The sequence below is a fragment of the Neodiprion fabricii genome, chromosome 3 (genome assembly GCF_021155785.1).
Source record: "Neodiprion fabricii isolate iyNeoFabr1 chromosome 3, iyNeoFabr1.1, whole genome shotgun sequence".
NCBI lineage: Eukaryota > Metazoa > Arthropoda > Insecta > Hymenoptera > Diprionidae > Neodiprion > Neodiprion fabricii.
In genome coordinates, this window is record NC_060241.1 from 14,529,320 (window position 1) to 14,554,408 (window position 25,089).

A 25,089-nucleotide genomic window follows, 5' to 3' on the forward strand; every position below is an offset into this window, starting at 1 on the left:
AAAATTTTCTTTTATATGTAGTTAAGGTTAAACAATATTTGTTGTGTGGGCGGAGATTAGAGGTTTGTAAATATTACTTAAATGTTCAACATCTTGTCTAAGATTAACAGAATTGGTGTGACCTACAATGTTGCACATTTCTAATAACAGTCTTCTATAATAATTGTGTTCTTCACAAAGGATGTTTGTGTTGTCGTAATTAAAAGTGTGTTGTTTATCGATACTATGTTTCGTTAGAGCTGTGTGACGTTCTTCAATCTCATGTACGTTGCCTTGGTGTTCCTTAATTCTAGTGTTGAGATGTTGACCAGTTTGACCTACGTAGACTTGATTGCAATGATTGCATGGTATTTTATACACGACATTAGATCGTTTTCCCAAAGTACCCCAAAAACAACATCAATAATTATGTCACTGATCAAAAAATCCGGGACACCGTGAATTTAAAAAAAAATAACCCTGAAATTATGTTTTTAAAAGCTGACAAAGGCAATACGTCGGTTGCTATGTATAGAGACTCGTATAACAAAAAAATGAGACAGCAGCTTTCTGACACCAGTACTTATAGAATTGCTAGATATGATTTGTGTAACTCCCTACAAACTAGGGTGAATAAGCTCACTTTTAATTGGTTCACCTCCAAACTAATAACCAAAAACCTACATAGAAGCATTTCTACGTACAACAGTGTCCCTCCACGCGCATATGGGCTTCCAAAAATTCACAAAGAGGATGTCCCTTTAAGAATAATCATCTCATTTGTCAATAGCCCGACCTATACCTTAGCCAAGATAATCAATTCATGGCTCACCACCAACATCACACCTCCCATCTCGAGAGTTAAAGATAGCTTTTTCTTAGTTGATACAATTAAAACATTGATTATCCCGAACAACTATACGTTAATATCGCTAGATGTAATTTCACTCTTTACCAACGTTCCTACAGATCTCGCATTGCGTGCAGTAAAAAACCGGTGGGCTTCTCTGGAAAATAAGATCCCAGTTCCCCTTATTGAACTTGATAAAGCCTTAAAAATATGTTTTGACTCCGCAATATTTAAATTTAATAACGATACTTATGCACGACAGTTTGGTTTGCCTATGGGATCTCCTCTCTCCCCAATCCTGTCAGACCTGGTCATGGAAGACTTGGAAACGTCTTGCAATAATGATCTTGGTTTTGATTTACCGTTCTATTTTCGATACGTGGATGATATTCTTACTGCCGTTCCAAACGAGAAAATAGATCACACCCTTAATATTTTTAACCGGTACCGTCCAAGATTACAATTTACTATCGAAACAGAAGAAAATAACGCCATCAGTTTCTTAGACGTATTGTTGATACACAACAATAATAATATCAAGACAGATTGGTTTCACAAAAAAACTTGGTAACAAAGATACCTGAATTTTAATTCTCACCATCCTTTGTCCTTCAAAATAGACACCATCTTTAACCTAGTTGACCGAGCTATCAAACTAGCTAGTACAGAGTTCCAGGAAAAAAACCTGTCGCTCATATACAACATACTTAGATGGAATGATTACCCTCATGGACTATTACACCAACAAATTAATAAGAGACGCACCTACATCAACAACATACCTGACAATAATATTGACTCTGCTCCCGCTGAAGATAACAATAGACCCGCTACTACATATATCCCCATCACATATGTATCTGGTCTCTTTGAGTCACTTAACCGCTTATTCGCCAAATATAATGTCAAGTTTGTTGGAAAAAATTCAAAAGATTTACAACTAGTTTTTGATACAGGAAAAGACAAGATCCCCATGGGCAAACGATCTAATGTCGTGTATAAAATACCATGCAATCATTGCAATCAAGTCTACGTAGGTCAAACTGGTCGACATCTCAACACTAGAATTAGGGAACACCAAGGCAACGTACATGAGATTGAAGAACGTCACACAGCTCTAACGAAACATAGTATCGATAAACAACACACTTTTAATTACGACAACACAAACATCCTTTGTGAAGAACACAATTATTATAGAAGACTGTTATTAGAAATGTGCAACATTGTAGGTCACACCAATTCTGTTAATCTTAGACAAGATGTTGAACATTTAAGTAATATTTACAAACCTCTAATCTCCGCCCACACAACAAATATTGTTTAACCTTAACTACATATAAAAAAAAATTTTTTTTCCCCATTATACAGTCCTTTATACATAACTTTTCTTACAAAATATTTATTTTTTTTCTGTATAATTGTTTATAATAGGTTCACCTTCACTCTGGATTACATTATTTTCTCCCATCAGTCGTTATTCACCTGCTGACTCAATTGTTTCAACCAACAATATTTCGTTAGACATGTGGAACTTAATTATAAAGAGCTTACCTCCACTTCTTTGACCCCTGTGAATTAATTTTATTGCTCAAAAGACCTTCTTTAATAACCTTTTAACACAATGACATACTGACTGTGAAGAAACATAGTTCTTTAATCTTTTTAATTAATGACTTCCAACCATTAACTTCCACATATAAAATAACTTGAAGATTGACATTGTCTACCTTTACTTAAAAGATCACTGTCTCCACCAATTGTAATTGTGAATTCGACTACATCTTAGTCGACTTACTTAATTCAAAAGGTAAATAACACTTAAAGACATCCTTATTTCAATTAATCATAAGGTTCTTACTAATCAACAATATATAATAGCTCTAAGAGTATTACATCTACAATATTTAAGTCTGATTACTTCTAGTACTATTATTTATTTTATAAAAAATCTTTTTGTTATTCTTGACCGTTAAAAATAAATCGTTCTGAGGAGGGCCCATATCCGGGTCGAAACGTTAACTAAAAATACGTTTTCTTAATTGACCGATCATCAAGATTCTATGATAGATTATATACGAGGTCGAGAATTCTTATTCATCAGTTCCTCCACGTTTACAAATTGCTCCGCTTACCCGAGCGTTCACGCATGACGATCCGCGACCTGCACGAGAGGTGACACTTTTACCTAGGCTGACTCGACAAGACCCCGTGCAGCGGAATTGGGCTGCACTCAATTTGAAACAATCGTGACTCGACTCAAAACCGTGACTCTACTCTCAGCCATACGCAAACCAAGCGTTACTCCCCACGTTATCGCGAGAACTCAGGCTACGGACATCAAAGCAGGAGATCGGCAAACAAATTTCGAGTGCTCTACTACGGCAACTACTACTTGGCCAACCGTTTGATCGGTGTGCCGATCTTAATAGTACTCGATATATGTTCGCGAAGAATTAATAGCTCTCACCGCCTCGCAGTCATACCAAGAAATCGTCAACTGCGTTTCCGGCCATGATACACTTTAACTTGACTTTAATGTTTTCTTTCCTCAACTACGCGGACGGTCGCCAGGACTCAAGTGTCCAGCTTCGCTGATCGGAACCGAAATTCGAACATGCCTCGAACATAGGCGCTATTCGTCGTGAAAAATTCTTCCGCTCTAACTGGGGTTCGCTTTACGAAATTCTTATAGCCTAACTTATCGCTATAGTCGACTCACACTGTTGCGGAACGCTGATTGGCTGTCCAATTCTCCGGTGGCCCATTATTCGACAGTGGCATGGTGACGGCTTCCTGAGGTTGCCTGACGTCACCGTGGTGAGGGGAGGCTACGGCTCGCCGGCCACCAACGGGAATCTCGTCCGCCTTGGTTTCCCTCGCGGCAGAGCTCTACGTTGGTGCTCTCTCCGTAGCCTCGTGCGAGGCCCTCTTCTCGTCGCGATTCTCCGCGACTATAGTCCTGTAACTCTGTTGAATTTTGTAGATAGATATATTTGAAAAATTGGTGATTTCGAAAAATTAACGACGGAGCCAGGAATTGAACCTGACGTCTAGAGATGCTTAGCTGGAGCCTTACTCCACTAAACCATAATCTGTTGAATTTTGCTGCCGATCCCGTGTATGGTGTCGCATTTACTCGAAAAAAAAGAAATAAACAAAAATCCGGAAAAGTCGTATTCACTAGACCGTAAACTGTCCCCCCTCAGAGTATCGGATGCGTGAACTTCGGCCTGGCGCTCTTTTATTAAATGTTTAGCGGTCTGATCGCGGGATCCCTAATGTCAAATTTCGTCTAGGGTTCGGGGAGCCGTTTGGAACGCGCACCAAAAATACCACGTTACAAGCTACATAATCATCCTCATGCTCAAGAATATGTCGTATGTGTTCCTTGATTCTGGTATGCAACTGCCTACTATTTCGTCCTATGTATAACATATTACATTCTTTGTGTAATTTCATAAACGACGCAAGAATGCTTATCCAAGGGTAGCAAATCTTTACCTGAATCAAACAAGGACGATAAATTATGTACATTTTTACCCAAAAATTGGAGACAAAGTTTTTGAGATTGTTGGTTGTAACGGCTACTCAGATATTATTATCAGAATCACAAACAGACACAATAGAATTGTGTTTTTCATGTATATGTTTATTAAGAAGGAGGAAAGAATTTTTTTTTGTTTGGTTCTCCGTTACGACGTTCATATCCAAGGAAAACAATTTATGTTAACATTATCGAGGTACAGAAAATATTCTTTCTTGATCTCGTTCTTCCATGATCTTGCACTCGCATATGGGAAGGTTGTGGTGCAGAAGCTTCAGCGTTAGACTATCACATCTGAGGCCTTGTCAAAGTTGATAAATCATCGCATCTTTCTCCTCAAGTGTAAGAAACTGGAGGTTCTACCAACCCATTTAAGATTCCCTAAGTTGACCTCTAATAGATTTAATTTTAATACATCCAAGTCGATAACCAAATTTCACCTTTATGTATACCAATTTCAAAGGTCGTTGCGTAATTTAGAGTTCAGTGATTTTCATGCTGCCATTATCAAATCGCAAGACACTGTACTTGCGCTCGAGAATGATATTTCAACACAATTACCTTTCGCTGTGGAAAAAAATTCTTCGACGCTCAATTTTCAAAATTAGAATTCTCCTTCGCTGCTCATAAAGCTTCTAATATCAACAAACTAGCCAATCTCAGGAATATCAAGAAATTTCGTTCATCTAAACTGTCTGTCTTGACCAACGACAAATGGATAGTCAACCTTAGTAATATAGAATTACCTGACAATGTAGCTGACGTTTTAAAAATGGGACCAAAATATGGTATCCCCTTTGAGCATACAGATATTCCAACAAATAAACTCATATCTGACTTTGAATCCAACATCTCTTTTGTTTCTCAAGATATTCGAAATCAGGCTAGACTTCAATTTACTAATGCAATAATAAAGTTTAAAAACACTCCTTCTCTTAAAAAATTCGACAATGATATTCTTGATAAAATCAAAGAAACCAAAACCTTCCAGAAAGATAACGAAAATTTATTGTTCTTAATGTCAGATAAAGGCAACATTATAGTTGTTCTCAATAATTAATTGATTGTGAGTCAGGGATTGCAGTTTATTAATATTATTTCTCAAATGAAAATTTAGATCAGAATTCATCAACGAAACACTGTCAGAGAAATGTTTGATGAGATTTTTCCACACCCTGAAACCGTAAACGTCAAGGGGTTGAATCTTTCCGGTTGTTCCTTTAGGAATAGTTTTCAATGTAACGTCTACATTCGGAGGTATTGCCTAACGTACAGATACAGAACAGTGGCCGCTCCATGAATCAATCAATAGTACACTTTTTGAACAACGTTGGGAAAAAAAACATATTGCAACCAAGTTTCAAAATGTTCTGAGAATACAGTAATATGATATTTACTACTGTACGCACTACTTTTTCATTTCCAAAAGCGAACAATCATGGAATTTATCACCCGTTCATGCTTGAAGTCAGTTTACTAGACTTTGATACTTCTATGTACACATTATCTGTTCGAAACAATATCAGTTGCACAATTGGACCGAACGTACCACTTGGTTCTTTTAGGACTGAAAAAAGTGGGGAAAAAAGTATTCCTTCAGCTTATTTAGTTGGCTGAATTGTGTAACCCTGTGTGTATAAATTCAATATAGCTGGGCGACGGTCAAGGATGAAATGATGCACTATTCACACTCGATTATGCTTTTACACGACGTTTCGGCAGCCCCCGCCTACCATCATTAGGTTTCTTTAATGTAAAATGAATAACAGATTTTACATAAGAACTATATGGTATTTACAATTTTACTAATTTACAAAAATTCCACTGTTTAATCTTATTATTGAACTGCTGTGCAAAATTAAATTATTCCGAACTTACGTATGTCGACATTCCTTAGCACTTATGATGTTTGTTTCATAGTTTTCAAGAAGGAAGTGACTACCCACATGACTATACTGACAAGCTTATTCTCTTAATCATAATTATAACAACTATGAATTGAAATGGTAATCTTGGTTATGGAGGTCATTAAAACAGAACAATCGAAAAATTGTTGTCGTTTCGGCCCGAGTGGGTGTCCCCCTCAAAACGAATATTGATTTATTGACCACATCTACGAACAAGTGAAAACACAAGGTAACAGAGGGAGAATAAGATAAAAAATATAAGATAAAAATAACAATAAAAATAAAAACAGGAGGAAGCATGAAGATAGTAAACTTAGATTTAAAATTATTTTATAAGAAGAAATATATCGGTATCGAGGCAATATATGCCAAAAAACAAAAAATTAAAAACCAAGAAGAGGAAAACAGGAAAAATACCAGCGGTAAATATCTGATCGTAACGATGTATGCTGGGTAAATATACAATGGGATGACCAACCAAACTTTAAAGTGTAAAAAACAGCGACGCGTTTTTTCCAAGCGTACATTTTAGTCAAACAAATATTTATAACAACTATCTTTGAGAGTCATACATTTATTTATGTATTTGTTGGTATGTTGGTGAATTGTTTACATAACAGTGGATACATTTCCTCTTGACAATTTATATGATGTCAGAATAGAGAGAACTTAAATTTTCAATGTCAGTTCTTTTTTTGACGGTGTTGTTTTTAAAGATGTGGATAATTTCTTTTATGATCCTCTTATGCCAGTTAGTTTGTTTGTCTATAATCTTTACATTATTGAAATCAAAGCTGTGCCCTTCAACCAATAAGTGATGAGCCAACGCCGATCTATCTGGATCCCGCGTGTTTACATTATACTGATGATTGGCAATCCGTTTTTATTACCCTGACGGAATGAAACCTTCAATTTTTGGGGGTAAGCCTCAAAATTTAGGGGTTTACTCCGAAAGTTGAGGATAAACCCTTAAATTTGGGGGTTTACCCCCAAAAACTGAAGGTTAACCATCATTAATGGAGGGCTTATCTCCAACAGTTAAAGATTAACCCTCAACAATTGAAGATTCATTCTCAAGAGTTGAAGGTGAATCCTCGACGTTGAGGGTGAAGCATCAACGTTGAAGGTAAGCCCACAACGATGAAGGTTAATTCCTAACAATTGAGGGTTCAATCCCCAAGATATGAAGGTGAACCCTCGACGTTGAGGGTGATTCATATCCGTAAAATTTCATTGATGGTAAATGTGAGGGTGAACTATCAACATTGCGGGGATTGTCTTCTGCGACCCCAAGGGATACACCTAACTCTTCTTGAGGGTAAACTTGTGACGGGTTTTGAGTCCGCACGAATAATATGGGGGGGGGGGGGGGGGGGAGACAATTAGAGACGGGGCGGATATAATCGGTAAGACTTGGTGTGTGTATTTTTGCACCAGGGGGTCGACTTAAACTAAGAGATACAAAAGGGTTGTAGACTTGAGCTGTGGCTGACCACGCCTCAGCCCTTAGCGTTACTTAATACTAACTTACAGATACGCGCGCGGGGGGGGGGAGGAGTGTGGGAGGTGACGGGGAATATGAGGTCGGAAGGGTTGATATGGCGAGGGGAGGGTGGTGTAGTGTGACGGGGAGTGTGTGGTAGACAGAGTTGGTATTGCGAGGGGAGGAGCAGATCGGCGGTAGAATGCAGGCTAACCTGGTGTCGTCGGCGTGTGGGTTGGTGTCTCGAGGTGTGGTGGAGTGTAGCTGGGGGTATCGGTGTGTGTGGGTGTGACTCTCTCTCTTTCTTTCTCTCGGTGTGGTTGAGTGTAGCTGGGTGTATCGGTGTGTGGCTGTGACTCTCTCTCTTTCTTTCTCGTTCGCTCTTAGGCTGGGCCGCTCAGGTGTTGCTGCTGTTACTTCCGTGCTCGTACTGAATCTGGCGCTCGGCTCTGCCGAGCGTCGGGGGGCTTCGGTTATTTTCGGGTCTTTCCCGACGGGACAGGACTCACCCGTTCGGCTCTTCCCCGCGGGTTTGGGGTTTGTTATGACTTGCACTCTAGGTGCAACGTCACAACTCCCCCCTCCCCACGCGGGGCGAGGCCTATAGGGTGAGCCGGTTTCGGTGACGGATTTTGTGGTCCTTTCGTCTGTGTATTCTCCTTTTGTTATTTTTGTTGTTTCTGTGTTGTCTGCTCCGATCTGTCGGGGATAAGGGATGTAGGTTGGGTTGTATTTGCGGGGTGTGTGTTTGGTGTGGGTTGTGGGTTGTCTTATATCTACTTATTCTACTTAGTCTCTTGTGTCTTAATCAAAATCATGTTTTTCCTCTTATACCAACTTATTCTATTCTTATATTATTTTGTACTTGAATTTTTGGTTTTGGTACGGTGGCTCTCGTCGGTGTGGGTCTTGGTGAGTTGTTGCGTTGTTCTTTGTACCTCCTGGCTCGTGGTTGCTTCTCCCTTCTCTTCTGTCTTTTTGGGTTGTGTTCTGTTTCTTTGGCCTCCGTCTGTCGTTGTTCGTCCGTCGGTTTGGTGTTGTTAGTGTATTTGGTGTTTTCTGTTTTGTCCCCATTTTTTTTTTTTTTTTTTTGTATCGTATTGCGTCCCGTGTTGTGTGTGCGTCGTTGTTCGTCCGTCCGTTTGGTGTTGTCAGTTTGTCTAGTGTTTTCTGTTTTGTTCTTTTTTCTGTTTGCGTATTGATTTTCGTTTTTTGTATCGTTTTGAGTCCCGTGTGGTGTATGTGGTTGGTTGGGGTGTTTGTGTATGTTTGACTGTGTCCGTGAGTGAGGTGGTGTCGGTGTCATTGTTTGTGTCGTTGTCCGTCGATTGTGTCTGTAGCGTGCTTGTGTGTGTGGTTTCGATGTGTATGACTGTTTCTGCGCTGGAGGTGGTGGAATCTGTGTCGCTGTCGGTGTCTGGTGTGTTTGAGGGTTGTGTTTTGTGTGGTGCTGTTAGATGTGTGGTGTGTGGTTGGCGTGTTGAGGTGCTGGCTTCTGTTTCGTCAGTGTTTGTGAGTTCGTGTGCCCGTCTGGTCATGTATCTTTCTCTTTGTGCTCGTAATTCGTCGTCCAGGGTGCTTGCTGATTGTAAATTTGCAATTATGGCTATTATTTCGGGGGGTGGTCCTGTGTGTTTTTTGTACGTTTGTTTTGTCTGTGTCGGTTCTGTGTGTCTGTCCATGTTGGCGAATGTCTGTAAGATCCTGTCTTCTGTTGTTTGTGGTCTCGCGAATCTGGTCTGTGCCAATTGAGGGGGTGATGCGGGGGGTAGTGTGTGCCGTGGTGTTGGTGTGGATGTGGGGCGTGTGGTTGTGTGGGGTGTTTGTTTCTTGGTGGGTGGGTGTGTAGTCGTGTGTGTGGCTGTAGTTCGTGTGGTTTGGGTAACTGTTGGAGGGTGTGTGACAATTTGTGGTGGGTGTGGTGTGTCTGTGTTAGCTTGTGTACAGGTTTGTATGTGTTCTGTGTATTTTGTGCCCCGGACCAGCCCGTTGCATGTTGGGCATTGCCTTGGTCCGGAGAGTGTACTTGGGTGTGTGGTTTGGCGTTTGCTTTGCGTGTCGGTATGATTTCCACCCATTTGGTGTATAGGTCTTCGAACACTATGATGTATTGGTTTCCTTTTTTTGATCGTGTGAGTGGGCCCATGATGTCGGAGGCTACTACTGTCCACGGTTCTTCGATAATTCTAATGCCCATTAGTCCTGCCGGTCGCGCTTGTGTTGTTTTTGTTCTTTGGCATGTGTCACATTTTTTTATGTAGTTTACTGTGTCTCTGTACATCCCTGGCCAATAATATTTTTTTGCTACTCGTTGGTATGTTTTTTCGATCCCTAAGTGTCCTGCTTGTGTTACGTCGTGGTTTTCGTGTAGTATGTGTGTTATTTTGTCTTTGGGTATGACTAGTTTCCATGGGTTTGTGTCTGGTAGGAGGTTTGAGTGTAGGGGGTTAGGGCGGTGGAAGTATAGTTGATTGTTTCTGATTCGCCACGACTCGTTTTTCTCTGGGCGTGTTTGTACTTGTGTTTTTTTGTATGTGTACCACTTGTCTGTCGTGTCTTCTATTGTGTCTATGTGTTCTTCGTCTTCGTGTCGTCTTGAAAGTGCGTCTGGTACGTCGTGAATTGTACCTTTTCTGTGTGTAATGTCAAAGTCGTATTCTAATGGTTCTAGTGCCCATCGTGCAAGTCGGCCTGTGGGGTTTTTCAATTCTCTAAGCCACTTCAGTGCGTGGTGATCTGTAATGACTTTAAAATGGTATCCTTCCACGTATGGTCTGAATTTTTTTATGGACCAGAGTACCGCCAAACATTCTCTCTCAGTTGTCGAGTATTTACGTTCTGCCTCATTTAGCGCACGGCTAGCGTAGGCTATGACATGCTCTTCGTCATCGAGAGATTGTGTTAGTACGGCACCTATCCCTGTTCCGCTAGCGTCTGTTTGTAGTGTGAATGTTTGTGTGTAATCTGGGCATGCGAGTGTGGGTGGTGATGTGAGTGCGTGTTTGATTGTGTTCATTGCGTTTTCTTGTTCTTCCCCCCAGTGCCATTTCTGGTCTTTTTTCAGTAGTCGTGTTAGTGGTTCTGTAATGTGTGCGAAGTTAGGTATGAAGCGTCTGTACCATGATGCCATGCCAATTAGTCTCCGTAGTTGTTTTATTGTTTTTGGGTTTGGGTAGTTTTTTATGGGTTGTGTTTTGTCGGGGTCTATGTGTAGTCCGTGTCTGTCTACTATGTATCCGAGATATTTGGCTTGTGCGCATCCGAATTCGCACTTCTCTGGGTTTATTGTTAGTCCCGCGTCTGTAATTCTTTTGAGTATTTGTTCTAGTCTTTGTAAGTGTTCGTCGAATGTTTGTGTTACTATTATTATGTCGTCTAAGTATGCGAATGCATATGGTTCGCATTCTGGGCCTATGAGTCTGTCTAGTAGTCTTTGGAATGTCGCCGGTGCGCCTGTCAGTCCGTATGGCATTCTTTTAAATTGAAATAAGCCCATTCCCGGGACTGTAAAGGCTGTTATGTGTTTACTGTCTTCGTCGAGTGGTATTTGGAAGTATGCTTGGCTTAAGTCGATTTTTGATATGTACTGTGCTGTCCGTAGTTTGTCTAATATTGCTGTCATGTATGGTAGTGGGTATGCGTCTTTTTTTGATACTGAGTTTACTTTTCTAAAGTCTAAACAAAAGCGATATGTGTTATTTGGTTTTTTTATCATAACAATTGGGCTCGACCATTCGCTTTCTGATGGTTCTATCACGTCTTCTCTTAGCATTTTGCCTATTTCTGTGTGGATGGCTTCTCTAATTTTTGGTGATACCATATAGTATCTTTGTTTTATGGGTGCGTGTCCTTGTGTGTCTATTTTGTGTTTAATTAGGTGTGTTAGCCCGAGTTGGCCTGGTAGTGTTGAGATTTTCTGCTGTATTGTCGTCTGTAGTTGTGTGTGTTGTGATTGTGTGAGTTCTTGTATTCCTGCGCATATCTGTGGTTCGGTTTCTTTGTCGGTTTGTGTGTCGTCTGTTGTTTGTGCGTTTGTGGGTATGATTTTTTGATTTGTGATTTGTGTGTTCTGTGGGTTGTCTTTTTGGGGGGTGTTTTCCGGTGGTGTCTCTGTGCTGGGTAGTGTTGGTGTTAGTGGTTTTCGTTTCATGGTTGTTTTTTTTGTGTTTTCGTGTCTTTCTGTTGTTTTCGGGTTCGTTTGTTGTTTCGTTGCTTCCAATTTTTCTGCTGCTTTTGCTTGTTTTGTGTGTGTTTGTGTTGATTGGTGTCGTGTTTCTCGTGTTTGATGTGTTTGTATGTATTCTTTGAGCGGTGTTGGTAGTTTTTGTGGTCTAGCTTGCATGTGGTAGTGTGTCTGTGGGTTGTCTATCAGTGACCATGTGTTTTTTCCATAATTTATTAGTATTCCAAATCTTATTAAGTCGCTGTTCCCAATGATACCTTGTGAGCCTAAGTTTGGTATTAATCCGAAATTAATTTTTTTTGTTATGTTGCCGAGGCGTATTGGGAGTGTTACTGCTCCTTCTATCGTCACCTGTGTTCCGTTTCCCATTGTAGCTGTTCTGTCGGGTGTGTTGTTTATTTGTGTGTCTGTGTTGTGTAATATTTGTATTACTTCTGCGCCTAGGTATGAGTGTGTTGCGCCTGTGTCTATTAGTGCGTTAAATTCGTGACCGTGTATTTCGATTCTGATGTGAAACCTACTTTCCGTTCTGTTGTTATCTGTTGTAGGTGCTACTGTCTCGGGTGTGTTTGTGTTGTTTTTGGGGTTGCCCTCCACCCTTGCTGGGTCAACCCTTACTCGTGTTCCTGGTTCTGTGTTTGTGTGCATTGTCATCTGAAGTGTCCGGGTTGGTTGCAGTTAAAGCATCTGCGTGGTGTTGTGCCTGTGTTTGGGTTCGTTTGTGGTTGTTGCTGAGTGTAGTGTGGTGAGTTATACGTGATTGCTGGGTATCGAGTCTGTTGCGTGTTTTGGTTTGTTTGGTTTCGTCGTATGTTGTCTGTGAGTGCCGGTGGTATATTTGGTGTTGGGAGTATTGCTGGGCGGGGTTGTGTTTGTGTGTACTTGTATGGGATGTATTGTGTGTGGTGTGTTTGGTGTGTGTAGGTTTCTCGCGGGTGTGTGTAGTTGTTTAATATTGTTTGTCTCGTGTTTTCCCATTCGATATTTGCTTCCCATTCTTTTGCGGCCATTTCCAGTTGGTCGAAGTTCGCGAAATCGTATGGTTTTATGTATGCCTTGTATTCTAGTTTCATGTTTCTGTATGCCAGGTCTAATTATGTTCGTGGGTGGTATGGTGGTTTTAGTTGTGATAGTAGTGTTCTAAATTGTATTAGGAATTGTGTGATTTTATGTGTTGGTCCTTGTACGTAGTTTTTGATTTTTTGTTCCAGTCTGTCCCTATGTTGTATGTCTTGAAATGCGTGTGTAATGTCTCTTTCGAATTCTTCCAGTGTTCGCCATTTGCCTCTATTTAATCTGTACCAGTTTTTTGCGTCACCTTCGAGTATCGGGCTGAGGTTGTTGATTAATTGTGTATCGTGTATTTCATAACCCGTTTGATAGTCGCGGAGATTTTGTAAAAATTCGTCTATGTCTTCGTCTGTGTTTCCTGAGTATTTTATGTTCCATGTTTGTATTGTTTTCATTGCCATTGCTGGCTGATTCCAGTATGTACTGTTCGGGTTTGGTGTGTGGTTTAGGTGTGTCGTGTTTTGGTTGTTTGTGGGGTGTATTGACTGTGTGCTGTATATGTGTGGGTCTTCGTATTCGTTTCTGTCGCTTGGTAGTGCTCCGAGGTCTATCAGATTTTGTATAAATCGTGTGTTACGAGTGTTGGTGGCTAAAAATGTGTCTGTTCCCGTGAAGTGTCGGTTCGTTTGACTGGTTGTTACCGTGTTAGTTTGCGTGTGTGTAGGTGTTGGGATTGTATTGTATGTTTGTGTGGGATTTGTTGGTTCTGGGCTTTCTTGATGTTGAATTTGTGTACTATGTAAATTGTGTGTATTCTCTATGATAGCTGCATCGATTATATTTATTGCGTTTGGTGAATTTATCGAGCGTCTTCTATTTATTTCCTGCGGTTGAGTCGGCGTTTGTTGATCTCGTGTCGCGCGCGGCTCGCTCTGTGTCGAGTTGTTTTGGTTGCGTTCGGGTGTGTGTATGTCCATGTGTTCGCGCGCTAGGCCTTGTGGTTCTCTGTGTCCTTGGTCTGCCATTGTGTGTCTCGTGTTTGGTAGTGTGTGTGTTCAACTGTCTTTATTCGAATTTTCGTGATTGTGTAGCTTTGTTTCGTGAGTCTGTGTGTACTTTGTTAGCGTTTATTCCTGTGTTTTGTCTCTCAATTGTTCGTATTTGGGGTAAAAATGTGGGTAATTTACGTTGGGCGCCAATTTGTGACGGGTTTTGAGTCCGCACGAATAATATGGGGGGGGGGGGGGAGACAATTAGAGACGGGGCGGATATAATCGGTAAGACTTGGTGTGTGTATTTTTGCACCAGGGGGTCGACTTAAACTAAGAGATACAAAAGGGTTGTAGACTTGAGCTGTGGCTGACCACGCCTCAGCCCTTAGCGTTACTTAATACTAACTTACAGATACGCGCGCGGGGGGGGGGGGGGGGGGGAGGAGTGTGGGAGGTGACGGGGAATATGAGGTCGGAAGGGTTGATATGGCGAGGGGAGGGTGGTGTAGTGTGACGGGGAGTGTGTGGTAGACAGAGTTGGTATTGCGAGGGGAGGAGCAGATCGGCGGTAGAATGCAGGCTAACCTGGTGTCGTCGGCGTGTGGGTTGGTGTCTCGAGGTGTGGTGGAGTGTAGCTGGGGGTATCGGTGTGTGTGGGTGTGACTCTCTCTCTTTCTTTCTCTCGGTGTGGTTGAGTGTAGCTGGGTGTATCGGTGTGTGGCTGTGACTCTCTCTCTTTCTTTCTCGTTCGCTCTTAGGCTGGGCCGCTCAGGTGTTGCTGCTGTTACTTCCGTGCTCGTACTGAATCTGGCGCTCGGCTCTGCCGAGCGTCGGGGGGCTTCGGTTATTTTCGGGTCTTTCCCGACGGGACAGGACTCACCCGTTCGGCTCTTCACCGCGGGTTTGGGGTTTGTTATGACTTGCACTCTAGGTGCAACGTCACAAACTCTTAAATTTGGATCTCAACGCGAAAATGTAATATGTGAAAGGTTGGCGGTGAACCCTTGATTCTATTACAGGGTAACATAACCAGTGAAATTTCCAAGGTAATTCTTATGATATTCGTTGGAGTTCTATTATTCTCAATAACATCTGAAATGATCTATCTATATATTATTTATAGCAAAACGAATGATTCAATTCGAATTCAACTTTCGAGCAGCTCGCAGGAATTAAGCCATCGCCTCATATAGTACAAGGATCACTATTGATATTGCATTTTACTTACTCTGCATGCCATTATGCAACGCTCCAAAAGAATACTACTTAGTGTTTTCAGGGTTAAAATTAGAAATCATAAACTACACTATATATGGGAATTCCCACGTGAACTCGGTGAATCAAAACCGTTGACCCTCTTCGATTTTCTCAGTGATTTTTTATATGATAGTTCTTGGAAATTACCTGAAAATTATCGTATCTGAATATTTTGTATATTTTCATATAATGTATGTACATTGTACATGTACGCATACATCTTCATTATAATATAATAATGAATAGAATGCATTGGGTATGGATAATTCTTCATGGCTATATGTATTACACATACGTATATTAAATTTTATTTACGAATATTTTTCTGCGTGGGAATACATTATATATCTATTATTGAATCTTGGTGATCGGTCAATTATGTAAACGTATCTTTTGTTAACGTTTCGGCCCGGATATGGACCCTCCTCAGAACGATTTATTCATTTAACTGTCAAGAACAACATAAATTTTTTATGAGAAAAGTACAATCAGACATTAAATTCAGTAGGTGTAATACTCTTAGGGCTATTATATATTTTAGGTTAATGAGTACAATTTTGATTAATTGAAAAAAAGATAGACTTAGAGAGTTATTTACCTTTCTATAGTAAGCGGACTAAGATACAGTCGAATTCATAATTTACAATTTGTGGAGACAACGTTCTTTGAGTAACGGTAGTCATTGTCGGCTCCTCTGGTTGTTTAACGTGTAGGAGTTACAAGTTGGAGGTCATTAATTAAAAAGATTAAAAAACCATGTATCTTCACAGTCTATATGTCATTGTATTAAAAGGTTTTAAAGAGGTTTTTTTAGCAGTAAAATTAGTTTGCACAATGTGCGAGAAAGTGGAGCTGGGATCTTTATGACTATGTTCTCCATGTCTAACAAATATTTTTTTTGGTTGAACCGATTGGGTCAACTGGTGAATAACGACTGATGGGAGAAACAATTATGATCCAGAGTGAAGGTGAACCAAATATAAACATATATACAAAAAAAACAAAAAAATTATTATGTAAAAAAACTGTGCCATGAGGACACTAATTTTATGTGTCTAGTTAAGGTTAAACAATATGTGGTGTGTGGGCGGAGATTAGCGGTTTGTAAATATTACTTAAATGTTCAACATCTTGTCTAAGATTAACGGAATTAGTGTGTCCTACAATATTGCACATTTCTAGTAATAGCCTTTTATAATAATTGGGTTCTTCACAGAAGATGTTTGTATTGTCGTAGCTAAAAGTATGTTCGTTATTGGTCATATGTTTTGTTAGAGCAGTGTAACGTTCTTCAATCTCAATCTTTTCAATTTTTTCTGTTTTTTTTGTATATATGTTTATATTTGGTTCACCTTTACTCTGGATCATAATTGTTTCTCCCATCAGTCGTTATTCACCAGTTGACCCAATCGGTTCAACCAAAAAAAATATTTGTTAAACATGGAGAACATAGTCATAAAGATCCCAGCTCCACTTTCTCGGACATTGTGCAAACTAATTTTACTGCTAAAAAAACCTCTTTAAAACCTTTTAATACAATGACATATAGACTGTGAAGATACATAGTTTTTTAATCTTTTTAATTAATGACCTCCAACTTGTAACTCCTACACGTTAAACAACCAGAGGAGCCGACAATGACTACCGTTACTCAAAGAACATTGTCTCCACAAATTGTAAATTATGAATTCGACTGTATCTTAGTCCGCTTACTATAAAAATGTAAATAACTCTCTAAGTCTATCTTTTTTTCAATTAATCAAAATTGTACTCATTAACCCATAATATATAATAGCCCTAAGAGTATTACATCTACTGTATTTAATGTCTGATTGTACTTTTCTTATAAAAAATTTATGTTGTTCTTGACAGTTAAATAAATAAATCGTTCTGAGGAGGGCCCATATCCGGGCCGAAACGTTAACAAAAAATACGTTTACATAATTGACCGATCACCAAGATTCAATAATAGATTTTATACGAGGTCGAGAATTCCTACTCTTCGGAATACATTATACCTTCCCCCTATGATAAACGCGAATTCGTATAGATATACAAGAATTTGATAATTTTAATATATAATTTTCGTGGCATTCAATGATGAAAATAAATATCCAAATGCATATATAACATATTGTAACGTTCTTAGACGTTGCGAAAATAAATATGCATTCGTGAGTTTGATTATCAAGCCAAAATCAAAGGCGTTTAATTGCAAGGTACGTGTTTCTAGTTTAAAGCGTGAAACAAGACTGTTTTTACAATAATGTTAGTTGACACAGCAACCTTATTCTTGTGAAAGACTTTGGAGGTTTATAAACGTCTTTTATCTATGATGACTACTAGATGACTAAAAAGGGGCAAAACAGGTGATTTTACCCCTTGTAACACTACTCCCCCCTGAGGAATAGAGTCGACCCGACTCGGTAAAGATAAAACAATTGAAAAAGTGATCTAGCGGTCAGTGCTCAAAGGTGAGTTGGAGCTGCGGCTCTAAAAATTTTAAAGAATCCCTTTTTTTTACTATCTGGCATTTGCCCATAGTCTCAAGGTAATCCACAGAAAACCTTGAGCAGATAAATGAGCATTAAACTGAATTTCAAAATTTTATGGGCCTTGTTTTATAAAAGTAAGTGTTGTTCAGTGTTATGTATCTACATGAATTGGAAGAAATCAAAATTATTCGGATCGAAGTTGAAAAGGAAATCTAATCCTCTTCAGGGAAAATAGACCGGCGAATCAAACACAGACGAGTTCGACGAGGCGGGAAACCGTAATCAGGAAAACTCTGGGATTAGGCAAGGTAAATCAGACGGGAAAGGCTGATTCCTTTTGAGAATTAGCATCAGTAGACAGGAAAAAGGAATAGGTGATTGAATCCAAGACTTCTTCCAGAAACAGCACACCCTAGAGTTTGGGAGGACAAATGTGAGTTGTGTCTGATCAAACCAAGTTCGCTAAGCGAATTTGGGAGAAGCATGAGTAAGATGGATTAATTATTCATTTAAGAGAGAAAATAAACGATCTTATCACAATCATTTCCGTGTGGTTCTTCAAACGAAGGCCTCCAGTCATCCTACGGATTCAGAAAAGGTCGGAAGGAAAAGGCTGTTTGTCAAATAACCTGAAAAAGTGCTCACAAAAACTGACACTTGAGGTTAATAAAATGTGAAAAACAAGCAATCGCTCATCGACCTCGACAAATAATCGTGGCCCTATTCATATCATTAAAGAAACCAAAGCCTAACCGACACAAAACTCGATTCAAGAAAAGAAAACTTCTAGAAGGAAGGAATTCATGGAAAAACATTTTTCCTCCAAAAACCTTCAAAGAAAATTCCTTCAGTATTGAATTCAAAGGCACAAAAATTAACCTTGTCCGAGTGACATTGCGACACAGAAATTAGAATAAACTTGGTCAGCTGTGAATTCTGCATTGATAACCAAGACGGGAGCTAATAAAGAAGAAACGGTTTGTTTTATCAACCAATCCTCATGAACCTCATGAATAGTTCTGAGTAGCTCTACAGAAATGTTCGATTCTTCCTCACGAGAACGGGAACTGACTCGAGCGAAAGAAGTTTCTGGGTAAACTCGCTAATTAATAATCAAATCTACTCTGAGCTCAGACGAGCGAATCAGAAAATTGAAATTTTTCATCAATAAATGAGATTCGAAGTCGCGAAAATTTCTCAATCTTCGGCGAGCTTCTATAAAACAATTGCTACTAAATATCGATCTCTCCATTACCTTTACGGGTCACAAAGTTGTTTGAAGATGCCTACCTAACATAACCATCTGAGCGAAATGCTGAAAATGATAGCAATATCGATCTGGGTCCTGATACATCGATTCTAAAAGATTAATTCCAGTGACGTCTCGATATTCCTCAAGAGGTTCTAAAAGTGTACAGACCTGGCGATCTGCTAAAAACCTCTCGGTGAAAGTCAATTTTCCGCAACCGATATTCACTTTAATAATAGTAGTAAGCGGTCGAGTTTTATTCAAATGAATTCCGAAAGAAAGATTCTTCTTCCAATCGATGACTGACTGTAAAGAAAGTTAAGTCGACCATAGATGACAAGGGTGTACGTCTGAAGATCCAACCTAGAAGGATGTTCCAGGTTTTGGAGAGTCTGTTTCGGGTTGATCTTCTTCAAATGGAGCAAGACGGTCCAGGTGTACCACTTTCGCCTTGGAGTAAAAGTTTTTTCGGATCCTGTAAACGACATCATTGATCCGGTTAACCACTAAGTAAGGGCCTTCCCGATTTCTTTGTCGTTTTACACATCGTCCTTTCTGTCTTCAAGGTTGAAAGAGCCAGACAGAATCGCCGGGATTGAATTTTGAATCTCTGGCTCGAATATCATAACGAGTTTTTAATTTGTCTGAAGCCATAGAAATTCTACTTCTAGCAAGGCTATGAATTTCTTTTAATCTTTGTTGTAAAAGAGAGGCATAATCTTTTTAGTGCTGTCTTTGCACAGGAACAGGGCATTTTTCTAAATCTGACCGAAGCCGAAGATTTCTTCAAGTAAGCATGAGGGCTGGCGTCTATTATGTCGTCTCATGAATCGCAAATCTGTAAGATAAAAGGAAGAAAGGGATCCAGGAGTCCCAGTCTCTTTGATTCTACTCTACGAAGGACGACAAATATTGAAGTGAAGTTTAATTCAGACGCTCAATCAGACCTTGATCAGTATGAAGTTCTAAAGGAAGTCCGTGTCTACAGATAAACTCTCTAACGATCGCTTGAGCTACAGTAGAAGCTTCTTCATTCGCAAGTGGAACCACTTCGGGCCACTTGGTAAAATAGTCTGCAATAACCAGAACATATTTATTTCCTGTATAGGTTGTAGCGAGAGGTCCGAAAATGTCCATTGCTGTTCTCTCGAAAGGAGCTCCCACGTTGTAAACTTGAAGAGAGCTATGTCCTTTAGCTCGAGGGCATTTCTTTGCCGTGCAGATTCAACATCTTCGGCACCAATCTTCGACGTCCGACCGGCAACGAGGTCAAAAGTAGAAGTTGCGTATTCTGCCCAGAGTTTTATTCGAGGCGAAGTGTCCGCCTGTAGGAGAATCATGGTGAAGAGCAAGAATCTCTAGAACTCGTTTCCTTGGAACCAGAAGTTTCCACCTGATTTCTTTCAAGTCTGCAGATTCCCATTTTCGGTATAAAATTCCGTCAATTGAAAGGATAGAATCCCATTGAGCCCAATAAATTTTGAAGTCTGGCTCGGCTGAAGATATATCCTGCCAGTCTGGGCGGGTCTCTGCTTCCTTCCAGGACTTAATCTGAGTTAAGGTGTTGTCCTCTGGTTAAGATTCTCTCCATCCCTCCAGGTCTTGTTCGAGAGAAATCTTCCGTAATGGAAGAGGGGGGATTCGGTTTTTCTCAAATCGTGCACATTGTTTACAATCTGGCATTTCTTCGCAGGGTCTTCGTGAGAGAGCATCGGCGTTTCCGTGATGAATTCCTGATCGATGACGAATATCAGAATCGTACTGTCCGAGCCTTTCTAACCATCTAGCTACCTGACCTTCAGGGGATTTGAACGAAAGTAACCACCTAGGGGAAGCATGATCTGTTGGTATCAAAAATCTCCTACCGTACAAATAATGATGAAAATGTACCATGGTCTTTACAACAGCTACAAGTTCTCTACGAGTGACACAATAATTCCTTTCGGTTTTACTCAGAACTCTACTTAAATAACTTATCACTTTCTCCTGACCTCCCTGAATCTGTGACAGAACCCCACCTAATCCTGAAAGAGAGGCATCTGTATCCAAAATAAAAGGAAGTTCGACCTCTGGATAGGCTAAAATCGGCGAAGAAATAAGATTTTCTTCTAATTTCTTGAAACCTTCTGCGCATTCCGGGCTCCAGTCAAAAGGAATCTTGATTCCGGTTAAGTGATGGAGAGGTTTACCTATGCTAACGAAACCTTTTACAAATCTTCTGTAATAAGTACAAGGTCCTAAAAAGCTTTGAACTTGCTCTTCATTTTTAGGTGTCAGCCAAGAAGAAACCTTCTCGATTTTGGATGGGTCGGTCTTCACACCTTGAGCTGAGACGATGTGTCCGAGGAAGCCTACTTCTCTTTGGAATAAATGGCATTTTTTCGGGCTCATTTTTAGGCCTGCTTGCTTTAGCCTGACTAAAACTTGTTTGAGATTTTGAACTTCTTTTTCAAAGTTCTTACCAAAGACAATTATATCGTCTAAATAAACGAGGCATATTTTGCCAGTGAGCCCATGGAGAACAGCCTCCATCATTCGTTCAAAGGTAGCCGGGGCATTACTTAAGCCGAAAGGTATGACCTTGAACTGCCATAATCCTCCTAAACCCGTGACAAAAGCTGTTTTTTCTTTGTCTAGAGGATCCATTTCGACCTGTCAGTATCCACTCTGAAGATCTATGGTGCTGAACCAAGTTGTACCAGCTATCAGGTCGAGTGTCTCGTCGATTCTGGGTAGAGGATAAGAATCTCTTTTCGTTATGTCATTCAGCTTCCTGTAATCGATACAAAATCGTTTGGATCCGTCTTTCTTGTTAACGAGGACGATTGGTGAGGTCCAGGGGCTAGACGATGGTTCGATCACATCATTCGCTAGCATGTCTTCCACGAGCTTTTTCACGTCTTCTCGGGCGTTCAGAGCGAGTCTTCGAGGAGCCTGTTTTATTGGTGAATTCTCTTCAACGTCGATCTTGTGCTTGACGGAAGTACATCGACCCTTATCACCACCATCTTTGGCGAAAGAATCTACAAATTCTAGCAAAAAAGATTTAAACGATTCTAACTGAGCTGGATTTATCGAAATCGAAGATTTCTCAACAAGACTCTGTAAATGTGAAGGAAAGTGTTATTGAAAATCATCCTCAGACAGTTCTATTTCCTGAATTCTAGGAGGAGTCCAATAAATTCCATTCCTATTCGTACAAAGAGCTAGTTCGCGATTGTTTGACGCTAGTGAATTTCTCTTGGTCGAGATAACACAGTTATGTGCTGTAAGAAAGTCTATTTCCAAAATACCTTCATCCTCTATATCTGCGATAAAAACCTTATGCGGAGAGTCGATACATCCAAAAAGGTTGATTTGGACAGTAACCTGTCTTAAAACCGGGGTCGTCTCTCCAGTGGCTGTTCGCAGGGATAAAGAGGGAACAATCTGGCCATCGGATTTAAAGAGATCCGATCGAACCACTGTCACTTCCGCACCGGTGTCTATTACCCAAAGACAATCGATGCCATTCACAGTACCGCTCGCGTAAAGACCAGACTGTCTTAGACTTCTAATTAAAAACTGTTCTTTAAGAGGGCTTTCACTTTTACCAATTCGTGATGATTTTCGCCCTGACAAATCATTTGAGATTAGTTATTTGTACGAGTTTTGGCTGAAGAGCTAGATTGAGAATTTCATTCCTTTATTTCTATATCTTTTTTCCCCCAATTATAGGAATTCGGATTCGAATCTTGCATCGCTTACCCAGTAATTTTCTTAAGCAAAAAGCAGTGGTTGGCATCATGTCCAACCTTTTTACAAAATAAGCAAGACTATACAGTTTGTTCAGATGCCACTACGTTTTTAATTTCGCGTCTGTTATTCTGATTTTGAAAAGAATCACGATTTCCTTGTTTAAAATTATTATTACTTCTTTTATTTCTATAATTCTGAGGCTTGGTCTTTTCCGAGCGCTCATAATCCCATCTTTCTGAAGTGACTTTTGGCACCTCGATTTGGCGAAGTTTCCAAAATGTTGTTTACGCATGGCCTCCACCCCGAGAGCCTTGGCCGTTGCCTCTTGTAGGGAAGTGAGACCCGATGTCCCAACGGCCATTTTAATTTCCGGATCAATAATTGCATTAAGAAAAGCCTGTGTTGCTAATAAATTCCTAGTCGGTTCATGGTCTGGTAATGCTACTCGAGATAATCGTTCTATATCCTGACTAAGAGACGCGAGGTCCTCGTCACGTCCTTGTCTCCTCGTTTGTAATTGTGCTGTATAAAGTTTTGTTAAATGGTCACTGCCATATCTCAATTTTAATGCGGAGCTAAGTTTGTCATAGTCTGAAATTTCTTCCTCTGATAATGCTGTCAACACGTTTAACGCCGGAGTTCGCATACAAGAGGCAAGGCTGTGGGCCTTCATGGCGGAGTCCCACGGATTATGCTTTGCAATTGTATTAAACTGTCTCTCATACTCGGCCCATTGAATTTTTCCATCGAACATAGGCGGTTTCAAAGAGCAAATGGGTTTCTCGTAAATTTAAGAAGTAACCCCTAGTAATCTTGAATTATTCAATTGACTAAGATGAGAAAATCGAGGCTGAACATGAGACAGAGTCTCGGAAAAGTCAACCTCGTTATCTACTCTTGTTCTACGGATTGGGGATTCGTTTATTTCTCTAATAAAAGGCACAGACCTTGAATTGTGAGCTTCTTGGGATTGTCCTGGGGATTGGACCTCCCGAACAGCAGGAGAGGAAATAGCAGAAGGCAGTGGAATAGCAACCACTGAAACTCGAGGAAAAACAGCCGGTTCTCCAGTGCCGCTCATCTGATGTACAGATTGAAGAGCCACGACAGTTGTCCGGAACAACTCATGCAGACTGGCCTCCGAACGTTCCGAACGTTCTTGTTGGTCTTTGAGTAGTTGAACTAGTTGTTGTTGGTGGCGCTCGGCGGCTTCGTGTTGTTGGTTCATAAATCTCAGGAGATCAATTTGAGAGAACGAGGCCACCAAAGGTGCGAGAAGAGGGTCCACCAAAGGTGTTGATCCTGCTTCAGGGACTTGCGGATTTTCTGTAATTTCTTCTCCGCAACTTTCCCGTCGCCGAGAGCGTGTCATACGACTGTTGCTCATAGTTTATTTCACGCACTGAATTGACTCAATAAAAACTCTGTATCCCACTTCTGACACCAGTGTAACGTTCTTAGACGTTACGAAAATAAATATGGATTCGTGAGTTTGATTACCAACCCAAAATCAAAGGCGTTAACAAAATGCTGAGAAAAATCTTTAATTGCAGGGTACGTGTTTCTAGTTTAAAGTCTTGTTCACGACCAACTCGTAAAAAACCACTAAATGCGCAAACTAATACGCCCGAGCATCATCCACGTTCCAGTCGCGCGCCGCAGCGAGCATCAACCACTTTCCAGTCGCGCACCACGAGACCTAAGAGAGTTGTGACAGAGGTGAGTTGTGACAAGGACGATTTCTCCCAACCTATTATAGATAGCGAGCTGGCAACGCCGCATGCATGACGCTTTTGATACGCGCTACTCGACTCAGTATATGCCGGTGACGCACGAGGCGCTGTTGCGTAAATACGACGGTTGTGTACAAAAAAATGCGGAAAGTAAGTTTTTCTTCAAAATTTTATTTGATTTTATATCATTCCTTATTATATGTGCTTTGCTTTCTTATTTTTTCTTAAGTTGTATGGTTATTCAACTCTCAAAACGTTGCAATAATCTGTTGTGTGCGCATCGGGTTTATAAAATATGAATTATTATTCAGATCAAGTCGTCATTTGAAACACCTAGGCGAGTTGTGACAGCCTGTCACAACTCTCCTATATTGCTCCATTTTTAACCGTGGCTAATTCCTTAATGTTTTTTATTATTTTTAGATGTTTGTTTATGTCTTAGTAGGTAGGTACATAATGTATATAATGGCATACTGCATGCTGAATGGCTCTTTTCTTGTTTCGGAATGTCTAATAACTATACACGAAAGACTGATAGAGGAACCGCTAGTGTCGAAATTTACGACCTGGCTTTTGAAGAAGTTAAGTTAAGAGGTAAAAGTTTAAGAGATGCTGCGGCCTCTTACAGTCTAAGCTACATGTCTTTATCAAGATATATTAAGAAG

At 40.3% G+C, this 25,089-nt stretch overlaps 1 long non-coding RNA gene across 1 annotated transcript; it reads right to left on the reverse strand.

The window, feature by feature from the left end:
- Nucleotides 1-17,481: 17,481 nt before the first annotated feature.
- LOC124178391 lies at nt 17,482-24,889 on the reverse strand. The gene is made up of 3 exons (XR_006869800.1): nt 24,878-24,889; nt 17,734-17,736; nt 17,482-17,602 (listed from the first exon to the last, which is right to left on the reverse strand). It is a non-coding gene; the product is annotated as an uncharacterized LOC124178391 (long non-coding RNA).
- Nucleotides 24,890-25,089: the final 200 nt, after the last annotated feature.